Source organism: Phacochoerus africanus, chromosome 6, assembly GCF_016906955.1.
Source record: "Phacochoerus africanus isolate WHEZ1 chromosome 6, ROS_Pafr_v1, whole genome shotgun sequence".
Lineage (NCBI taxonomy): Eukaryota > Metazoa > Chordata > Mammalia > Artiodactyla > Suidae > Phacochoerus > Phacochoerus africanus.
In genome coordinates, this window is record NC_062549.1 from 34,965,071 (window position 1) to 34,987,410 (window position 22,340).

At 40.7% G+C, this 22,340-nt stretch overlaps 1 protein-coding gene across 2 annotated transcripts in view; it reads left to right on the forward strand.

The window, feature by feature from the left end:
• Window positions 1-22,340, forward strand: part of NCALD (neurocalcin delta) — a 440,857-nt gene that overhangs the window by 170,904 nt on the left and 247,613 nt on the right. The gene's annotated exons all lie outside the window — the stretch shown is intronic.

Genomic DNA, 22,340 nt, shown 5'->3' on the forward strand with positions numbered 1-22,340 from the left:
CACACTCTGTAGGTTGAGTTTCATTTACTTCTTTCTATTTGATGATATCACTCTGTCTTGTAATGATTTGAGCTGTTATAGTCCAACTCAGTATGCTTATTGCAGCATTCTGAAAGGAAAACTCTACCTATAAATTCAGAGCAGAAGAGTAGAAGGTAGATTTTGGCTTTATTGCAAAAACTCAGAGTGACTTCTTATTTTTCTTCTGTCATTTTAAAGTTAATAACTTTGTTTCTCTGCAGAGCCTTTATCCCATACTGATACTTCTCATATTCAGTTGTCGATTTGCTATAAGCTCCACAACAGCCTCCAGCACCTCATTTTATTGCCTGGTTTTCTACTGTACAGCAAAGTGACCCAGTCATACATATATATATATGTCATATATATATGTATATATATATATTCCCTTTCTTATATTATCTTCCAGCATGGTCTGTCCTAAGAGATTAGATATAGTTCCCTGTGCTAAGGCGTAGGACCTCATTGCTTATCCATTCTAAATGTAATAGTTTAGACGTTCCCGTCGTGGCACAGCAGAAACGAATCCAACTAGGAATGATGAGGTTGCGGGTTCCATCCCTTGGCCTTGCTCAGTGGGCTAAGGATCTGGCATTGCTGTGGCCGTGGTGTAGGCCAGCAGCTGTAGCTCTGATTAGACCCCTAGCCTGGAAACCTCTGTCTGCAATAGGTGCGGCCCTAAAAAGCAAAAAAAAAAAAAAAAAAAAGTAGTTAAATATAATAGTTTGCATCTACTAACCCCCAAACTCCCAGTCCATCCCACTCTCTCCTCGCCTCCCCCTTGGCAAGCACAAGTCTGTTCTCTTTGTCTGTGAGTGAGCACCCCATTTTAATTGTTTGCATAGCGCTTATCACTTCCTAGTACTTCTCACATTAACTTGCTGGTTTGTTGTGAGCTGCACGAGAGTATAAACTCTGTCTTTGTTCATTACTCTGTCCATGTCCAGCACATGGATGTGCAATGAATATTTGTGGAATGAATATTCTATTGTTCATGGTATGAAATGCATTCTTCTCCATACTTTGGAGTTGGGGGTGGTCTTATGAGCCTCGTCAGGTTTTAGCAAAGAGAGAAACATTTCTAGAATGAGTGCTACCTGAAAGAGGCCCTCCTGGTTACTTACTAGTCCCTATGGTTGCTCCCAATGTCCCATTGACAGTGGTCACCTGCCTACCCCCAGTTGACTCTGCAGGAATGAAAAACAACCCACTGCATTATACTTTCCTAGGATTTTGCTCTCTGAGTATTTTTTTTTTCCATTTATATGTGGTGTAAACAGATCGATCCGAGTACACTATTTACCATATGACAGATATTTTGCTGTCAGTCTTGTTCATTACTCCTTTATCACTCTGATCAAATGGAAAATCACCTCGTTATGTCTTAAGGGGCCACAACATTGAGACCCAGGAGCTGAGCAACAGACCATTGTCCATGTCAATCTACTTCACCAAGCGACTGCTTCCTTTGAGCTTCAACCTTCCTCCCTCCCTCCCTTCTTTTCTTCCTTCTTTCCTTCCTTCCTTGCTCCCTCCCCCCCTTCCATCCATCCCTCCTCCCATCCCTCTCCCCTTCTCTCTCTTTTTTTCAACAGGCTTTGGTTGAAGACCTACTATGTGTTGAACCCCTCCTCTGTGCTGAGTCTTGTGCTAAGTTCTGGGATACCATGGGAAAAATAGACAAGCAGGATTCCTGCCCTCTCAGAGCCTACAGACATGAGGCTTATTAGACATTACCATAAAATAATACTCCCCTCGCCCCCTCTGCCCCCCCACCCTAAAACACACGTAATACATGCTTCAACTGAAGGTTAAGTTCCAGTTTAACAAGCCTTGTTATGGTGTAGAGACTGGCTCGTGGAATCAGATAGGCCTGGGCTCATACCCCAGGTCTTCCATTCATGACCTGGGTGATCTTATCCATGTAACTTGATCTCTTTTCAGCGTTTTCATTGGTAAAATGGGGAGAATACTACTATTCACTAGTATTCGCTTTACAGCAGTCATGGGAAGTTAATGAAATATAATGGATTTAAAGCACTTAGGGCAGAACCTGTGTCTTAATAAACGATGGTAATGAAAATGAAGATGGTGATAGTACCTGGGAGCCTAGGTGGAGCATTTGGAAATAGTTCAACCTTGGTTATGATACTGTCGACTTAAAAAATATGCACAACTTAAAAGGTGAGAATTCAGTTTTGTTTGGGGCAAAATGAGGACTATAGCCTGGGAGGCAGCATTTCAGAGAGCTCTGAAATACTTCAAAGAGGTAGGAGAGAAGGTCAGTCTATGTGTGATTTTGCCAAAGGGGGAGGTACATGCAACCAAGTGCATATCTTATAGAAAGTTGCTGCTGGTCTCGGGAGGTAGACGAGTAGGCGACCAGTCACAAGGAGGAGACATCACCATGAAGAATTTTAGTGCTTTTCCAGATATGAGGAGATGTAAGAGGTGAGCTCATAAAATCTTCTTCTGAAAATATCTCTCCCAAGACCTGCTCTGCCAGTTTTCCCAGAGCACAGAGGGCCTCACTCCTGATCTCTACCCTGAGCTCCTTTTGGGGGGTGTGGATGTTCAGCACCTGCAGTGGCTCAGGATTCAATTCTTGCGGAAGCAGATGGCAGTGCCAGCCTCCAGTTCACAGTACACATGCTTTTAACCTCTGCTCCTTTCTTTCTTTCCTTCCTTCCTTCCTTTCTCTTTCTTTCCTTTTCTGCCTTTCTTTCTTTCCTTCCTTCTTCTTCTCTTTCTTTCTTTCTTTCTTTCTTTCTTTCTTTCTTTCTTTCTTTCTTTCTTTCCTTCCTTCCTTCCTTCCTTCCTTCCTTCCTTCCTTCCTTCCTTCCTTCCTTCCTTCCTTCTTTCTTTCATCTCTCTCTCTTTTGTCTCTTTAGAGCCACGCCCACAGCATAAGGAGGTTCCCAGGCTAGGGGTTGAATTGGAGCTGTAGCCACTGGCCTACACCACAGCCACAGCAACGCGGGATCTGAGCCGCGTCTGTGACCTACACCACAGCTTATGACAACACCGGATCCTTAACCACTGAGTGAGGCCAGGGATCGAACATGCATCCTCATGGATGCTAGTCATTCGTTTCCATTGAGCCACGACGGGAACTCCTCTAGTTTCTTGACCAAGATAATAGGACCTGTTAATTTAAAGGAAATAAAAAGGAAAAAGAGGTAAACATAATTGGGAGAGTGAGAGCAATCACATTTTCTGAACTCAAAAATTCAGCCCATGTCGTCTGCCAAGCATGCATATGCACTTCTCTGGGGAGGGGGCAGAATATTTGTATCTGGGCCACTAGTCACTGTGTACATGGCTGCACGTGTCCTGTAATGAAAAAGCTACTGAGAAAAGCCAAGGGGCGTGTTGGGGAGCAGGTACAGAGTGGGGAAAGAAGAACAAGAGGACAGAGCCTGTGGGCTTTCTCATCTGCTGCTCCATTTACCATAACTCACCTGCAGCTTTTATAGCCTCGTCTTTAAATTGAAGACCATCTGAAGTACCAGAACCTTCCATAAGTTACACAAAATGAGTAATAGGCCCTCTTGCCCTGTGCTGAACTAGGGTGGAAACTCTTATGATTCACACTCTGAGGGGACTGCTGTGGGTGATAAAGAGGGAATTGATTGCTGAAAAGGGAGGGTGGGTACCTGTGCACAGGGGCCCAAGAGGAGACCCCAGAGTGACTGCTTCTGAAGGTGCAGGTGGGCAGTTGTCTGTGAGGGGTCACCTCCGTGCTTTTTTTTTTTTTGCTTTTTAGGGCCACACCTGCAGCACATGGAGGTTCCCAGACTAGGGGTCAACTTGGAGCTGTAGCCGCTGGCCTACACCACAGCCACACAGCCATGCCGGATCCGAGCCATGTCTGCGACCTACACCACAGCTCACAGCAAGACTGGATCCTTAACCCATTGAGCGAGGCCAGGGATTGAATCCTCATCCTTATGGATCCCAGTCGGGATCGTTAACCACTGAGCCATGAAGGGAACTTCCACCTGGGTGGCTTTTAATATAGGATTTCTGTTTGAAGTTCCTTACATGTCTAAGGGGCCACATTGAAGTCCCCTCGTTAACACCAAGTTTGTTGCTTGAAAAATTCAGCTTATGTGAAAATACATTCATTATTTTTCAGTGCCTTTTAGCATTTTGAGCACTTAGAATGATTCTTTGGGAAACTTAACAACAATCCCAACAAAAATGTTCTAAAGGAAAGAAAAAAAGCCTCTCAGTTGTCTTAGAATACTTGTTTTTTTGAATACTTGTTCAGAGGTATCTAAACATAGTAGAGTGTGAATACTGAATAAATATAGTTTAGGACAAAAATAGAAAATAGAGATTCGTTCTCCTGGTGTGCGAACATGTGTAACAATCACAATATTTTTCTTTTTTCCACCTTACCCATCATGCTGTGCAAACAGTGGCTTCTCCTTCCCTCCATCTTCTAATTCCCTCCCTCAGCTTTTCAAAGGACTTACATTTCTGAGTGTCTTTGTTCTTGAAATGTAAATTTCCACTAGGAGAAGCTTCAGAAAAGACAATAGTGAGATGAAGTGAGTCCCTGCAAACCTGCTCTTTCCTGGGCTTGGTCAGGCTCCCCTCCCCCAACTCCCCACCCCCTCCTCTCCCCCACGCTCCCCTCCCCCATCCTGCCCCTTTGCCTTGTGTACTCACAGCATTGGTGTTTCTTCTGCACAGCACCTATTGTGGTAATAATCTAAAAATAAAACTTGTGATTCATTAAAAAAATATCTCCTTTTTTTGCTAGACTGGAATCTCCATGAGGGTAAAAGAGGAGGGGGTTCTGTTCCCTTCGGAATACACTCCACCGGGCCCAGTGCCTGGCACGTTGTAGAAGCTCAGTTTATATTCCGAGTAATAGGTAACGTTTATTGAATAACAGGCGTCCTGTTAATGAAAGAATCAGCTTTCAAAATACTTGCAAACCTTCTGAAAAATCCACATGAGATGTATTTTGGTATATTGCTTTAAATTTTAAACCAGGCTATATATCCAATGAGACAACCACGTTGGAAATGAACAGTTGAGTTTCTGAAAAGTGTGCATTGATTTCAAATAAATTATTGTATTTTCTTGTCCCTGTGTGAGATGGAGATGAGGTAGGTAGTTATTCTAAATAAATGAGAATGAGCATCAGGAGAGTAAGTCACGGGTGAGGGTGAGGGTGGGTCCGCAGCCCCCCAGCCTTTCATGAGAGCAGTTAAAGAAACATCCTTATATCCCGGTTCAGGGTCCCATCAGGAAGTGAAGCACCCTTGAGCTGGCAATTCAAGCAGAATTTAATGAAATGAAAATGAGGCTGGTGTTTATAGAAACTATGAAGAGATAGTGCAGAACCCCCGGGCTAGCTACAGCTGGGAGCCTTTACTCCCATTAGTCCTGAAAGTTCAGGGGGTGGAGTGTGACCGGAACCTACAGAGGGTAGCTGAAAGGAAAGGGCCACCGATGCAAGAGTGCCCTTTAGTAGGAGCACTGCCAGTCCATGGCATCTTGGCAGGGAGGGAGCTGAGGCCATGCAAAGTGCACCCTCCCTCTTCTCCTCCCTCCTAACCTACTGCCAGTGCCTTTTCTGGATTCAGCTTCAGCAGAAGTCAGGGGTTAAGGGAAGCCATGAGTTTAGTCCTTAAGTGCCAACTGTGCAGAGCCCAGAGCAGGGTGGGACCGGTTGGGGCGTGAATGTGAGGTGCAAAGAGAAGATAAAAGGTAAAGGAGAGTGAAGACACAGCCACAGTCTCTTCCCTGAAACCCACTGGAGGACACCGAAAGTCCAGGAAGGATGAAAATCCCATTATGGAATGAGATGATTTATGTGAGGTCCTTGGAGAGTCAATCTAGGCACTGTTGAAATGACAAGTGTTGTATCCAATGTCATGTTGCTACTCAGTGCAGCAGCTGACCTTATATCCTAGAGGTCTCACTAAATGGTCATGTGTTCAGCAAGCATTTGCAAGCACCTTGCTCCATGGGGCATGAGAGTTTGTAAGGCAGGTTTTTGGTGCTCTTGTTTTGCAGTTGTGCAAGGCTTTATCTGTAGGCTGTTCCTTTAGTGCAAGGACTTAAGGTGAGGTTCCCAGACCATCAGGAACAGAAGTAGCAGCAGCACCTTGGAGCTGGTTAAAAATGCAAATCCATGACCACAGATTCTGACCTTCAGAATCAGCATCTCTGGATTGGGGTTCAGAAAACTGTGTTTTAACATCTCTGTGGGTGATTCCTATGCAGGCCTAAGCTTGGGAAGCTTTGGCAGATGTCATAAACTTTTGGAGCTTGGAAAAAAAAAGCTCAGGACTGTGAGTAATACACACCCACTTACACACACACACACACTATCGCAGCTCACACAGTTTTATCTTAATCTTGGCATATTTTCCAATAGTCCTATAGAATAAGGAAATTGGATTAAAGAAGTTGTTTCCACACAGCATTTATCTGATTCCCCTTCAGCGTCAAGGGAATCACTGGGCCAATCTACTCAACTAATATGATACAATTATTTTTTTAATATTTCATTTGAACACAGGGTTCTAAGGCTTAGGCATTGAAAAATCCCCACTTGAGATGATCTAAGATTCTCTCTTGTTCAAATGTTCTATAGCGCTGTATCTACGTGTCAAGTGCATTGATTCGATATGTATGAAATCTGTATATATAGCTTACATAGATGCATATTGTATTTTATTTCCGCGTATTAGCACTGACTTATGGCCAGAGGTGCTATTTTTCCATTTCCTGCCCTTTGTGGTGCAGCTGAACGGGTGTGCCCATAAGCCTTTCTACCCTGAGTGCATGTGTGACTTCCAGAATGGCAGTTACTTCTGGGCCACATGTCCTGAGTTGCTGTTTTGAACACAGAGTTTGCAGAAAGTGTCATTGCATTTCTGCTTGCATCAACTGGTATGTCTGAACTGTCCATGTAAGCATTAGGCTATTAAATATTTAAAAATGGAAGGCGGTATGGTTCAGCAGGTAGGCTTGGAGTTATTCTAATCCTGGTTCTGTATTTGGCTTACAAATCCAAAAGCAAGCACAGTCACCCATCATTTCTGTGCTTGCATCTTCTTATGTGTCAAATAGCCATAATAATATACTAGATGCCTATATTACATGTGGTGGCTCCGGGATTTCCACATAGAACAATATGGAGGCAGAAACCTTATTGTTGGAGATGGAATGGAATAGGGACTTACTTGTCTTGTGGGTAAATTTGTAAAGTAAGCATGCACTGTTTTTCTTAGTTTGTATATCAACACTTAAAAATAAAAAAATTCTCCCCAAATGCTTTTATTTACACTATATGGGAAATTAATAAATTGACAATCAATTGTGTCAATACTCCTTTAAAAACTTAGATTGGCTTTTTGGAAAGAAATTATTGGAGCAGAAGGAGTAAAGTTCTTGCTGCTAGCCATTTTTTAAAATTTTATGGAGTTCATGTCCAATATTAGTTTCAGGTGTACAATGTAGTGATTTGGCATTTAAATACATTATAAAATGATTGCCATGATGAGTCTAACAGCCATCTGTCTCTATACAAAATTATTGCAGTATTATTGACCATAATTTCTTACGCTGTATATTACATCCCATGACTTAACAACTTAATTATTTTATAACCAGTAGTTTGTATCTCTTCATCCTCTTCACCTATTTCATCCAAGCCCTGCACCCTCTCCCCTCTGGCAACCACCTCACTTCTCTGTATCTATGAGTCTGTTTTTATTTTGTTTGTTCATTGGCTTTATTTTCTTAGATTCCATGTATAAGTGAGATCATACAATTTTGGGTTTTCTCATCTGATATTTTTCATTTAGCATGATATTCTCTAGATCTCTCCATGCTGTCACAAATGGCAAAATTTCATTTTTTATGGTTGAGTAATATTCTATTGCATATGTATATCACATCTTCTTCATACATTCATCTATTGGTGGGCACTTGGGTTGCTTCCATATCTTGGCTGTTGTAAATATTGCTTCATTGGACAAAGGGGTGCATATATCTTTTCCAGTAAGTGTTGTTTTCTTTGGATAAATACCCAGAGGTGAAACTATTGGATCATAGCATAGTTCTATTTTTAACTTTTTGAGGAAATTTATACTGTGTCCCATAGTGGCTGTACCAATTAATAATACCACCAACAGTATACTAGGGTTCCCTTTGCCCACATCTTTACCAATGCTTGCTATTAGTTGTTTTTTTTGATAATATCCATTCTTACAGATGTGAGATAGTTTCTCATTGTGGTTTTGATATGCACTTCCCTGATGCTTAGTGATGTTGGGAAACTTTTCTTGTATGTGTTGTCCATCTTTATGTCTTCTTTGAAAAAATGTTTATTCAAGTCCTCTGTCCATTTTTTAATTGGATTGTTGTTTTTTTTGATATTGAGTTATATGAGTCTCATATATTTGAGGTATTAACCCTTTATTGGATATATTGTTTGCAAATTTCTTCTTCCATTCAGGATGCTATCTTTTTGTTTTGTTAATGATTTCCTTCGTTGTGCAAAAGTTTTTTGGTTTGATGTGGTCCTATTCATTTATTTCTGCTTTTGTTTGTTTTGCCTGAGGGGACCGATCTAAAAAAATACTGCTAAACTGATGTCAAAGAGCATACTGCCTAGGTCTTTTTTTAGAGGTTGTATAGTTTCAGGTTTTACACTTGCATTTTTTTTTTTATCCATTTTGAGTTTATTTTTGTATATAGTGTGAGAAAGTGGTCCATTTTCATTCTTTTGCAGGTAGCTGTCCAGTTTTCACAATACCATTTATTGAAGAGGCTGTCTTTTCCCCATTGTGTGTTGTTGGCCACTTTGTCGTTTATTAATTGACCATATAAGCATGGGTTTATTTCTGGGCTATTCTGTTCCATTGACCTTTGCGTCTGTCATTTGTACTGGTGTGATTCTGTTTTGATTACCATAGCTTTGTAATATTGTTTGAAATCAGGGAGCCTGGTAACTCCTATATTCTTTCTTAAGATTGCTTTGGAAATTGGGGTCTTTTGTGGTCTCATTTGCTCTAGTTCTGTAGAAAATGACATTGGTATTTTGATAGATATTGCACTGAACCTGTAGATTGCCCTGGGTAGTATAATCATTTTAACAATATTAATTCTTCCAATCCATGAGCATGGTATATCTTTCCATTTGTGTCATCCTCACTTTCTTTCCTCAGTAACTCATAGTTTTCAGAGTACAGGTTTTTTAACATACCTGGGTTCCTAGGTATGTTATTCTTTTCGATGCAGTTGTAAATGGGATTGTTTTCTTAATGTCTCTTCTTGGTAATACACAATTTCAGTGTATAGAAATGCCACAGATTTCTGTTTGTTTGTATGCTGCAACTTTACTGAATTAAATTATTGGTTCTAATAGATTTTTGGTGGAGTCTTTAGGGTTTCTACATATAATATCATGTCATATGTAGACAGATGTAAAACAGAAGTTTTACTTCTGCTTTTCCAGTTTGGAATCCATTTATTTTTGTCTGTCTATTGGTCTGTCTGATTGTTGTGGCCATCACTATTGGCCAGGGCTTCCAATACTATGCTGAATTAAAGTCATGAGATTGGGCATTCTTGTCTTGTTCTGGATCATAGAAGAAATGTTTTCGGCTTTTCACCATAGAATGTGATGTTGGCTATACATTTGCCATATATGGCTTTTATTATGTTGAGGTATGTTCCCTCTATACCCACTTTGTTGAGAGTGTTTTTAAATTATAAATGGATGTTGAATCTTGTCGAAAGTTTTTCTGCATCTATTGAGATGGTCATCTGATTTTTATTCTTCTATTTGTTAATGTTGTGTATCACATTGATTGAGTTGTGGAAATTGAATCTTATTTGCATCCCTGGGATAAATCCCACCTGATCATTGTGTGTGTATTGTTGAATTTGGTTTGTTGATATTTTGTTGGCAATTTTTACATCTATATTCATTAGTGATATTGGCCTATAATTTTATTTACTTCCTTCCTTCCTCCCTCTCTTCCTTCCTTCCTTCTTTCCGTCTTTCCCCTTATCTTTGTCTGTGAAACTGTTTACCTCTTTAAATCTTAACGATAATCTTGTTATGTAGAGAATTCTTGGTTGTAGTTTTTTCTCTTTCATTACCTTGAATATATTGTGCACTCTCTTCTGGCCTACAAAGTTTGTGCTGAAAAGTTGTCTGATGGCCCAATGGGAATTACCTTGTATGTTAGTAGTTTCTTTTCTCTTGCTGACTTTAATATTCTCTTTTTATCTTTAATTTTTGACATTTTAATTGTAGTGTGTCTTGGCATGGACCTCTTTGGGTTCCTCTTGCTTATGACTTGTTGTGCTTCCTGAACCTGGAGGTTTGTTTCCTCTTCAGCTTAGGGAAGTTTTTAGTGACTTTTCTTCAAAGAAATTTTCTGCTCCTTTCTCTCTTTCTTCTTCTTCTGAGACCCTTACAAGACAAATAGTATGTTTGATGTTCTCTCAAAAATCTCTTAAACTATCCTCATTTTTAAAATTCTTTTTTTTCCCTGTTCCGTTTGTGTGATTTCCACCACTCTGTCTTCCAGATTAACAATCCATTCCTTTGTATCATACAATCTACTGTTGATTTCTTCTAGTGTATTTTGTGCTTCATCTCTGAATGATTTCTTTTTATTTTCTAACTTTTGGTTGAAATTCCCACTGCATTTATCCATTCTTCTACTGAGTTCGATAAGCATCTTTATAATCACTCTCTTGAACTCTTCATTGAGTAGATTGCTTATTCCTGTTTTGTTTAGTTATTTTTCCAAGATTTTATATTATTCTTTTGCTTGGCACATATTCTTCTGTTTCCTACTTCCCTAAATCTCTGTGTTTATTTCTGTGTATTAGGTATGTCTGTTACATCTCCCAGTCTTGGGGAAGTGGCCTTATTTAGGAGATGTTCTATAGGGCCTGGCAGCATACACCCCCAGAGCTATATGTTCTAGGTATGTCCCTTGTAAGGACCTCATCATTCTTCTGTTGTAGCGCTGACTGCTGTGCGTGTGCTGGTAAGCATGGATGGCCTCCAGGCTTCGGTATCTGCCAGGCTCTGTCTTGTGTGGTTGCTGTGGGTGAGTGGGAAAGGCCTCCAGTGTGGCTTCTTGTGATGCCTGGTGATGTGCTACTGCTGTTGGCCCACTGGTGGGTGGGGCAAGCACCCAGTGCTAATAGACTAGAGTAAGGATTCCAGAATGGTGCTTGCTAGCACCATTGTCAGCATGGTAGAACAAGATCTCCCAAATGGCTTCCACCAGTATCTCTGCCCCAGAGGGAGTCTTAACTGCCTCCTGCCTCTCTGAGGCATTCTCCAAAATTAGCAGGTAGGTCTGACCTGGGCGCTTTTTAGATTACTGCTTCTGAACTGGGACTCAGATCATGTGCAATTTTGCACATGACCTTTAGAGTGGAGTCTCTGTTTCCTATAACCCTTTGGCTCTCTTGAAACTGACTTTCAAAGCAGTTATTCTGTAGACGTATCTTCCCAGTGGAGGACCCCTGGGCTGAGGAGCCCAATGTGGATCTGGGACCCTTCACTCCTCAGGGAGGGCTGCTGGAATTATGAAAATGCCCCTGTTTGTGAGTTGTGGGTGTAGGTCCTAAATAGACTATGTCTTTGCCCCTCCTGCTTGTCTCAGTGAGACTCTTTCTTTATAACTTTAGTTGTGGAAAATCTTTTCTGCTAGTCTTTAGGCTGTTCTCATAGATAAGTAGTTGTAATTTTAGTGTGCCCCTGGGAGTTGATGAGTTCAGGATCTTCCTATTCCACCATCTCAATCTCTCTCTCTCACCTACTTCATGACATAGCTGCTAGTTGACCCTGGGGTATTGCGAAGGTAATAGACCAGTGAAAGAACTGAGCAAGTATAAGAAGGAAAGGATTATTAGGTTGGTAGCATTTAGATAGCCTTAAGTTTCTTAGAGAAGAAGCAGTGTTCAATTCATCTTTGTGCCTTTCCTTAGCTCCTCTGCAGTGCAGAGGAGTGCCTGTCTTTTAGTAGCTATTAAATAAATATGTAAAGTGCAGATAGATGTGTAACTCAGATGTTACCTAGGTCTTTGTTCTTTGAAATACATAAAATGGACTTGAACTCCATCCAAGGCTCTCTGAAATCCTGGTGGCTTCTGGTCTCAGGTCCTTCCTTGGTCTGATTTCTGGTTCCTCTTGAGGTCTTGGTCACATGTGTGGCTCATCTGTGGCTATTTTCCCCTCTCTGCCCCTTATGGAACCATAGGCAGTTACCAGTTCCTTTCATTTGTCTCCCGTAAATAATTCTCAGGCCTGGCATTTGTGTGCACTAGACTACTCCCAATTATTCAGAGATACTGGTTGGAGGATAGCAGCCAGAGATGATTTAGTGTTGTTCTAAAATATTCTCCTGGGGAGCATAGCTTCTCATTTCTTAATTGCACGTTGTGACTTCTTCTCAAGAGGACAGTATAAAAAAAGGTGGGGAGTGAATAACTTTGCAGTGAAGAAACCTGACAAATACTCCTTCAGCCAGGTGGTCAAGGTCAACATCAACAGCCTTAAAATATTAATAGCATGAACTTTTCATATGATGTGATACATTTTTATCCCTCTGATCAGTCTCTACAAACCTCATAACCCCATGAGAAAAACATCATACAAATCCCAGCAGAGGGCCTTTCTGTAATATACCTGATCAGTTCTTCTCAAAACTCTTGAGGTCATCAAAAACAAGGAAAGTCTGTAACATCTATCATAGCCAGGAAGAGCCTAAGGAAATGTCACAACTAAGTGTAATGTGGCACCTGGGACATAAAAAGGAAATTAGTAAAACTAAGGGAATCTGAATAAACTATGGACTGTGGTTAATAACAACGTATCAATAATGGTTTATGAATTTTAACAAAGATACCATATTAATATAAGATATTAATAACCTGAAACTACATGGTGAGGGGGATGTGATATATAGAACTCTCTTTACCATCTGCTCAATTTTTCCATACACCTAAAATTGTTCTAAAAAATAAAATCTGTTCATTAAAAGCAAGGTCCCCTGGTTCTATACCTGGAACAGAAAATTTCTCTCTGCCAATTTTCATCTTTGCATTCCCTGTCAAGGTGCTGCCCCCAGCATCCTGACCTTCTCTTCTCTTCCTCATGCCTCTCCCACTTTGGGGCAACTCTAAATTCACCACCCCTATGAATCCCCATTCATTTTTTTCACAGAGCACTTCAGGGGTTCTTTAGCTCACCTAGATGCTCTTGAAGTTATAATTATTGTTTCTTCCCACTGCAAATGGACAAACTGACTCCATTTGTTGAGAGCTGTTTGCCAGCCCAGATCCCTTTCACACAGGTCTTGGGAATTCTGGCATCATGATCTGTCAGCGTGACCCAGCTCAGGGCAGCGAACTTGTCCCAAAGAGAACAGGGCTCATTGTGGAGAGAAGGGATTGCTCTTCTTTTAAGACTACCTCTGTAATAATTACATGATTCCCCCCCCTTCTCCCCCGCAAAGTTCATATTGAAATATTTCTAAACTACGTAAGCAGGTTGGTAAGAAGTACTTTTCAATGCAGTGTCAGACACTGAGGACATTTAAAAAGTGTGCCTGGTGACAAGCTCTCTGGAGATAAGTTGCGTTCACCCAATAGGAGGTTTCACACCGGTGTCCAAACCCCAAAATAGAGTTAGGAGGCCAGATTGGTCCTTCTGGGGTCTTTGTCTTTTATGAAGCCATTTCAGTAAACAGCAGGGGCAAGAATGATTGATGTGTCCTGTGGGTCCAGCACCACTTTGGACCATCAGCTAACCTCTGCACTCTGAGAGAAGGGGTGATGTTACAAGGACAGTGGAAGTCATGTTGAAGGACCATGATGGACACTGAAGTCTTATCCTTTGTATCTTCAGAAGCCTTCAGGAAAATGATCTCAGCAGGGGGAAGAAATGTACACAATATTGTAACAGGCACAGTTGATTCAACTTAGTGCATTTATAGGTTTCTTCTGAGTCATTAAAAAAAAAAATCAAGCCTGTAGTTCTCTGGTAGCCTAGCGGTTAGGGATCTGGTGTTGTCACTGCTGTGGCTTGGGGTCGCTGTGATGGTGTAAGTTTGATCCCTGGCCTGGGAATTTCCACAGGCAATGGCCAAAAAACAAACAAACAAACAAAAAAAAATCAAGCCTTATACAGCACTGGTAGAAGAAGAAATCTTTCATATGCTTTCTGAAGACCTGCCTAATTTTTGTTAAACTACCTGTCAAGTTTGAGCTCAGAAATGTAACAAGTATATAGAGGAACATGCTGCTAGAATATGGTTATTTTACACAGTTTGTAAAACTGTTTTTCTTTTCTTTTCTTTTCTTTTTTTTGGCGTCTTTTTGTTTTTATTTGGGCCTCACCTATGGCACATGGAGGTTCCCAGGCTAGGGGTCGAATTGGAGCTGTAGCTGCCAACCTACGCCACGGCCACAACAATGCCAGAATCGAGCCACATCTGCGACCTACACCACAGCTCATGGCAACGTTGGATCCTTGACCCACTGAGCGAGGCCAGGGATCAAACCCACAACCTCATGGTCCTAGTCGGATTTGTTTCTGCTGTGCCACAATGGAAATGTCTTTCTTTTTTGAGCAGATAGCGCTTCACTGGTTGCAGCCACAAAAATTTTACAAAATGTCAAGACTCTTTGAGTGGTAGAAATCTGGTAGAAATCTGCCCTCCAGAATCTGGCAGTAACAGCTATGGGAAATTAGCATGGCATGATTTTGTTATTACAATACTATTACAATGCAATGCATGATGCCGTTAAATTATCCATGTGGGAGGTTGGAAGGAAAAGTAGAAATCAGAGAGTGCAGTTTAAATAATTAAATACACCTCCATACTTTCCTTGCTAAGAATAAAGAATAAAAGGCATAAATGGGATTGTTATTACATGCTATCTGAGTATCTGGAGGTGGGCTTAGAAATGGTTTGTGTGAAGTAAATACCTACAGAGATAATCCATTGATTAGAAAAATGAGGTTCATATGAGTCAAGTTTGAGGCAAGGTACTTAATTTTATAATTCTTATTTATTTATTTATTTATCTATCTATCTACTTATTTATTTATTTATATTCTGAGAGCACTTTGGGAATTGTACCTAAATGGCTAAGCCAAATGACTTAGGCTTTATTGTCTATGAAAACACATATGGAATTAGATTTATTCCTGCTGTTTACGTTTCCTAGACCTGAAATAAACCCAAGAGCTCAGACCTATTTATTCTACAAAAGGTTGAAAGTTGTCAAGTATTACGTCAAACCATATGAAACTGTTTTTGTAAGTCAAAACCAGCCAACTTGGCAATTTCATGTGATTCAAGCTCACATGTGGAAGGGCTTGGTAAAGTCTACGTGTCACAAAGTGTAATGAAATACTACCCATTTTCTGGTGGTGGTTACCAATGATGACGCTTCATATTAGAAGAGATTTAAAAGTCCTCCTGAGATTTATCTTGAAATTTTTTTTTTTTTTCTGGCAGAAGCCAACCTAGGAATTAAGCAAACCTGGGCTTTACTTATGTCATTGTTAAAAGACATGATAATGAATGCAAAATACCTTCCCCAACCTCTGTCCTGTTCAGGATTTCTTTTATGGTCAAATGAAGGAAGTACAGAAGGGCTTTGAGAGGTTGAACGATGGATAGCGCGGTATCATTATCATCACGGCCAAGCATGGAGGAATCTGACTGAGGCTGTTCAGAGACAGGAGAACATAATCTTGAGTAAGAAACTGCCCAGGCTTCTCTAATCCTTCTGGGTGGTACAGCCATCAGCTAAGGCAGGCCAGAGATTTCTCCTGTGAATGTGAGAACGGGTCAGAAGAGCTCAGTTTAGATAAAAATGGAGACATCATTTGGATGGCACTTTATTACTTTTTTAAATTAAAAATATCTTTGGCTATGTGTTGAGAACAGAAGGGAACAAATGGTTCTGTATGTCACCAGACCTAACTAGACAGGTGGTGTGTTCAGCTTCGCCCTGGGTGCTTTTCTCACGTGCAGAGGAAGCCTCTGTTGCCAGATTCCAAGGTGGTTTAAATGACTGAGCCAATGAAAACTCCAACCTGCTCGCCCTCCTGGGAACACAGCAGAATCCAATCACATTTCACCTGGGACTGTATTCCAAAGCAACCTGGGGACCCAGAGATGCTTCGGTTACATTTTCCTCTTGAGCCTTTTTCATCATGGAGCGTCAAGCAAACTGCTTCAGGAACACACCCATTAGTTCTCTCTGATTACATTGTGGGGTTTTGCTGAGATTTTATTTGGAGGGGAAAATCACTGATAAACTTGGAGGAGCACAGTGTAGAAAGCGCATGCCATCTGGACCAGCATTTTTGGGTGTTTTTGGCTGCTTCTTGTTTGTTTTACATGAAGGAATGTGGAGGGTTTGGGGGTGAGTCTTCACAGCATCCTGTGACACAGGGAGCATTATGACTCATCTCACAGATGAAAAGACTGAGCTTCAGCAGCACAGCTCTCTAGGCAGTGCCTTGGTCTCAACCACTGACCTCAAAGAGATGACCTTCGTTTGCCATGACTTAGTCCTAGATGGTTAAAACTCCAACATGGAAAAATCCATGTGTCACAGAGATGGTGTATTGATTTCCTTGTTGCAGCCAGAAAAGTTGCTCTAAGCTACAGGGGGCCTGGTGAAGGGGGAACTTGATTCTTTTTCTTTTAAGCAAGATACACTCTCCTCTACAATTGTTGGCCACTTCTGTTTCCAGTTTTTGTGATTTCCTCACCTGGAAAGAAAACTAGATTCTGGAAAGACCCATTTGAATAGCCCCCTTTAGTTATGTAGATGGAAAGAAAACACCAATCCACTGTTCTGAGACTGTAACAGGAGAGTTTGGGGCTTGGAGGAAACTGTTGATGAATAGCAGTGGCCAGAGATCCTCTAATTCTCATTATGCAGGTTCCTGGGTGGAGTGATGGGTAGATTTGCATAATGCCACTTAAAAGGCCACCCTCTACATTCTATTTCCCTTTAAGGATCTAACTTTTTTTCCTGACTAGCGACCTGGATTCCATACTACTCCAGAGCTATCAGCTGTCAGAGGGGAGGTTCTGATGTTAGAACCTGAAAATGCTCCTCTGTGTGAGTGAGTGTGTGTGTGTGTGTGTGTGTGTGTGTGTGTGCATGTGTGTAAATTGCAAGAGCTGCATCAATAAGCTCCTCTAATGCTGGGAAATCAGGACCGCTTTGGAGCAGAGTGTCCAAGAAAGTGAGCTGGGAGAGAGTCTTCATCCTTGGCTATCTTACTGGGCCTCAGTTCCCTAGATTCTTACTAGCATGGATAAGCCTTCAGGCCCTTGAGGTCTGGGCTACCTGCCAGTTGACAGGCCCTAGCAAGAGTACTGGACTCTGTTTCAGCAGTGTCACTGGGGGTTGTCTACAGTGATAGAGATGGGGCATTTCAACCAAGGGATCCCACCTTCTACTCCCGCCTTTGCAAAAGGACAGCAACCACATCTGACTGCTTGGGTTGAATAGGGACCCCAGGATTCTTGTCCCGTCCAGACAGGGGTTCTCCAGGAAGAAAGACCTCCTCACCAAAATAGGCAGGTGGAGTAATTTTGTTTTCACAACAAAATGTGATGAAGAAACGTCCAGGTTTCCCTAATCAACATCTCTGAATTCTTTGATTCTGTTTGCTTCCCTCCTCCTGGAAAAGGGGAATTGAGCACATATCCTTAGCAGCTTCTGTTGTGGTTTATAACAGTGTTCCAGAACCAATGGTAAAATTTTAAGATTTTAAGGTCCTTGTAGGCACTATGTTATCACTAACAGATGGGGAACAAGTGGAAATAATTAAAATTTAGTTTGTTTCAGAAAATGTCAGCAACTTTTTTGAAAGCTCTAGTTCTTTCTCTTCATCAAGCATTCCAACTACTCGTTATAAAGATGTGCTGTCATATACTACTGAACATATATATATGCTCTAGAAAATTAGGGCCATGCAATATATATTACTTTGCTTCGTAATTTGTTTTATCCACATAATGTTTTTTTAAATATTTTTCAAAAGTATAACTTTCACAGACTGCATAATATTCTCTTGTATAAATGCACCATCATTTATTTCAGTAACTTTTAGACACATAGGAATTTCCATTTTTCACTGTTAATGCTGTGGAAGTTCCCCTGTGGTGCAGCGGGCTAAGAATCTAGCATTGCTGCAGTTATGGCACAGGTTGCAACTGCAGCTTGGGTTTGATCCCTGGTCTGCGGCCAAAAAAAAAAAAAAAATGCTATGATAAACATCCTAACGGAGAAGGTTCTATACTTTTCTCTGATTATCCCTGAATGTGGACTCCCAGATAGAAACTTTGTGGATCAGAAAACAATTTTAAGCCTTTTCATGCCTAAATGGAATAGTTCTAAGTGAGAATGCAACATTTACCGCATTCTTATTGATACAGATACTAATCCTTAAAATAAGTTTTACCAATTTGACCAGTTAAAAATGGGTAATTTTTTTCCTTTTTTTTTTGTTTTGATTGCTATTGTGTCAAATATCTTATTACATTGATAATTTATGTTTTGTAAATTGTCTAATCATGTTTTTATTTGTCGAAAATAAATACATTGAAGTACTCATCTTCCATTTTTCATTATTTGCAAGAGTTCTTTATATTTTAAGAATTTTATCTTTTTGTCATAATTGTTGCAAATATTTTCCTAATTTTTATGCTGTTTATTGATATACAAACGCTTTAATTTTTACATAGTCCAACCTATCCATTTACTCTATAAGATCTTCTGCTTCAGGAGTTCCCATTGTGGCGCAGTGGTTAAAGTATCCGACTAAGAACCATGAGGTTGCGGGTTCGATCCCTGGCCTTGTTCAGTGGGTTAAGGATCCAGTGTTGCCATGAGCTGTGGTGTAGATCGCAGACTCAGCTGGCCTTGCTCAGTGGCTTGGATCCTGCGTTGCTGTGGCTCTGGCGTAGGCCGGCAGCAACAGCTCTGATTAGACCCCCAGCCTGGGAACCTCCATATGCCTCGGGAATGGCCCTAGAAAAGGCAAAAAGACAAGAAAAAAAAAAGAAAAAAAAGAAAGAAAGAAAAAAGATCTTCTGCTTCATATTGTTAAATAATGAACAAACATGAATAATGTGAAAATAACATGACACAGCATTGCCGTTCCTTCTAAATAATTCAAGCAACAGAAAATATTTTCTAAAAATAAGTATGTTGACTTTTGACTTACTATTACTTTTTTATTATGTTTTGAAGGAAAGGAGTTTTCCTAATACACTCTTTAGGTAACCTTTTGGAAGTATTTTTTTTTTTTAGGTGTTTTCCATTCCATGCTAAAACATTGTCTATTTTTATGAAATACCTAGAATGTGCTGTCAAAACTATTTTCCTGTGGGTCTCCAATTTTTGTCTTTCGAAATTAGGCAGCTCTTTGTCTGTCCTTAGGAATAACTTGGATTTCTGTAAATATTGAGACATTTAGCCAGATATTTTCTTATGGTCTTTGTGGTAGAAATTGACAGGCTATTCGCCCAGCTTGTATTTTTTTCCTCCTGGTCACACAACTAATATGTTTCCCAGGCATGTGTTTTTAGTCGCTTGTGGCATCTCACTGGGTCATGGCCAATGCGATGTGAGTGGAAGGGATGTGTGCCATTCCAGGCTTGGCCCATAACCACACCTTTAAAATTTTTTTTTAATTTTTATTTTAAAATTTTTATTATAGCATAGTTTGGTTTACAGTGCTGTGCCAGTTTCTGCTGTACAGGAAAGTGACCCAGTCATACACATATATACATTCCCTTCTTTATATTATCTTAATCATACCTTTTATTGGATCCTCTTAGCTCTTTTGTTTCTGGTAGCCTTGGAAGCCAGGGTTGAAGTTGATGAAGCCACAAAGTAGAAAGATCCTGAGATCATGAACCATCAGTCAGGACTCTATGCTTTTGAATCTTTGTGAAGGAGAAATAAACTTTTATTGGATTAAGCTACTGAAATCTGGTTACAGCAACTGTATTGCCTTGACTAATACAGTATTCTCGCAGTCAAGTTAGAGAAAATTTAGATTTGTAGCAGACGGAAATATTGTGTGCAAAGAAAGTAGATTACTGTGGGCTGATTTCAGTGGTTAGGATCTGTCTAGAGGCATGCCATTGTACCCTGTCCTTTTATCCACGGATGAGAGGTGGTCGAGAGGTCTGGAGAGAGGGGAATAGGGAACTTAGAAGGGATAAGCCAAGATCAATGTTTTTCCTATATCTCAAGGGGTTTTTTTTATATGTGATTCAAGAGAAGAGTATTATGACTAGTGACTAGAAATTACAGGAAGGTATATTTTAGTGTGTCACACAAAACTTAATAAGTAAAATAAATAATACGACAGAATGCCCTACCTGGGAAGAATATGAATTCCCATTCATTGTAAGAGGCTGATCATTACTTGTCATGGATGCCTTTGGTGGGAAGTAAAATTAAGACCATTAAGATCCTTTTCATATCTAAGATTTAGTGAGATTATGAACTACTGTAACACATGGTTGTCATGATCAACGCCTTACTGGTATTTTTTCAGATAGTTTCTCTTTTCCTTGGATTACAGGGCTGGGAGGGATCATTGCAGGCTGTGTTGGTGACAGCCTCATTTGGGTTCACAGTCACATGGCTTGTTATTCCACCCGTGAACTTTCTCTCTCAGCCCACTGTTAGGTTTGCTTTCAGTTGCAGGTGTAAAAATCTAGAAATTTGTTGGCTCGATGTTAACAGAAAGTCCATGAGAAGGGTGAGTTCAGAGAAAATTGAGTCAGCCCCTCAAAGAAATTATCAATTCTCAGATTCTTTCTGTTCCTCCACCTGCGGTTTGCTCTGCCAATCCTATCCTGCGCAGTCCTGTTCCTTGTTGTTGGAAGTTAGCTGCACAGCAACTGGAGGAGAGTGCTTCCTCAGTCATACCTCAAGAACGGATGAGTTGCAGGAAGGAGAAGTGGGGAACATGGAGCATGTTAAGGGGAACCAGAAAATGAGGTGGAATGAAGGGGGTATGAGGAATGAGGGGGAGTTTTTGAAAAACAGGAAAAGGAGGTTAGATACGTGCACTCAGTGATGAACAGGGAAGCTTCTTAAGTTCTGGAGCAGAGGATGAATGATGTAATGAAAAGGATGTTTAGGAAGTCTAGCCTGGTGTCACTCTTAGGTTTGGGCCAGGAATGGCCATGACTTGGAAGGCGATTTCCTTTTTTTTTTTTTTTCATCTTTTTGCCATTACTTGGGCCGCTCCCTCGGCATATGGAGGTTCCCAGGCTAGGGGTCAAATTGGAGCTGTAGCCACCGGCCTACGCCAGAGCCACAGCAACACAGGATCCGAGCCGCATCTGCAACCTACACCACAGCTCACGGCAACACTGGTTGGTTAACCCACTGAGCAAGGGCAGGGACCAAACCTGCAACCTCATGGTTCCTAGTCGGATTCGTTAACCACTGCGCCACGACGGGAACTCCCGATTTCCTTTTTGAGAGTCTTTCAGTAGTGTCAGAGTTGTTCATAATAGTTTGTGAAAGCCAGTTACTACATTTTCTGGAATGTTGCATGCAGTTTTAAAATCATTGATAGCTTTGAATGAACATGAATAAGCATTTACACCATGGAAAATGATGAATGGTTCAAATCAGAGCGTTTCCCTTCAGAAAACCAATTTACTAGACACCATTGGGTATTGCTTAATACATCTGGTTTTCTCACCCTGCTCCAGCATTATGAGAAATCCTATTATATAAAAAGAGAAAATAAAATTTAAGACCAAACTAACATTACAATAAGTCCCGTAGGGGTTAATTATCAGTTACTGCTCTAAGACAAACAAGCCTAATAATCTATTCTCTTTCTTCCCAAATGAATAGGAACTGAATGGGAATAAGTTTATTTCATTTGAAATAAATACCTCGAAGGCATTATTCTAACTTAATTCTTCTCAGACTTTAATGTGCATGTCAATTACCTGGGGATCCTGTAAGTGCAAATTCTAATCCAGTAAGTTCTAATCAGTAGGTCTAGAGAAGTGTCTTAGATTTGAAGTTCCTAGCAAGCTCAAAGGCTTTGCTGTTGCTGCTGGTCTGGGGACATTGGATAACAAGTCTTCAACCCTTAATTTTTGTCACATGTTGCGGGAGAAAAGGGTGACTGCCGTTATACAAGAGTGGTAAATCAGAGGGATTCTTTCTCCTGGTGACATTTTGCAGCAATGACAGGGAACCATGCTCTTCAAGTCTGGCCCTGCTGG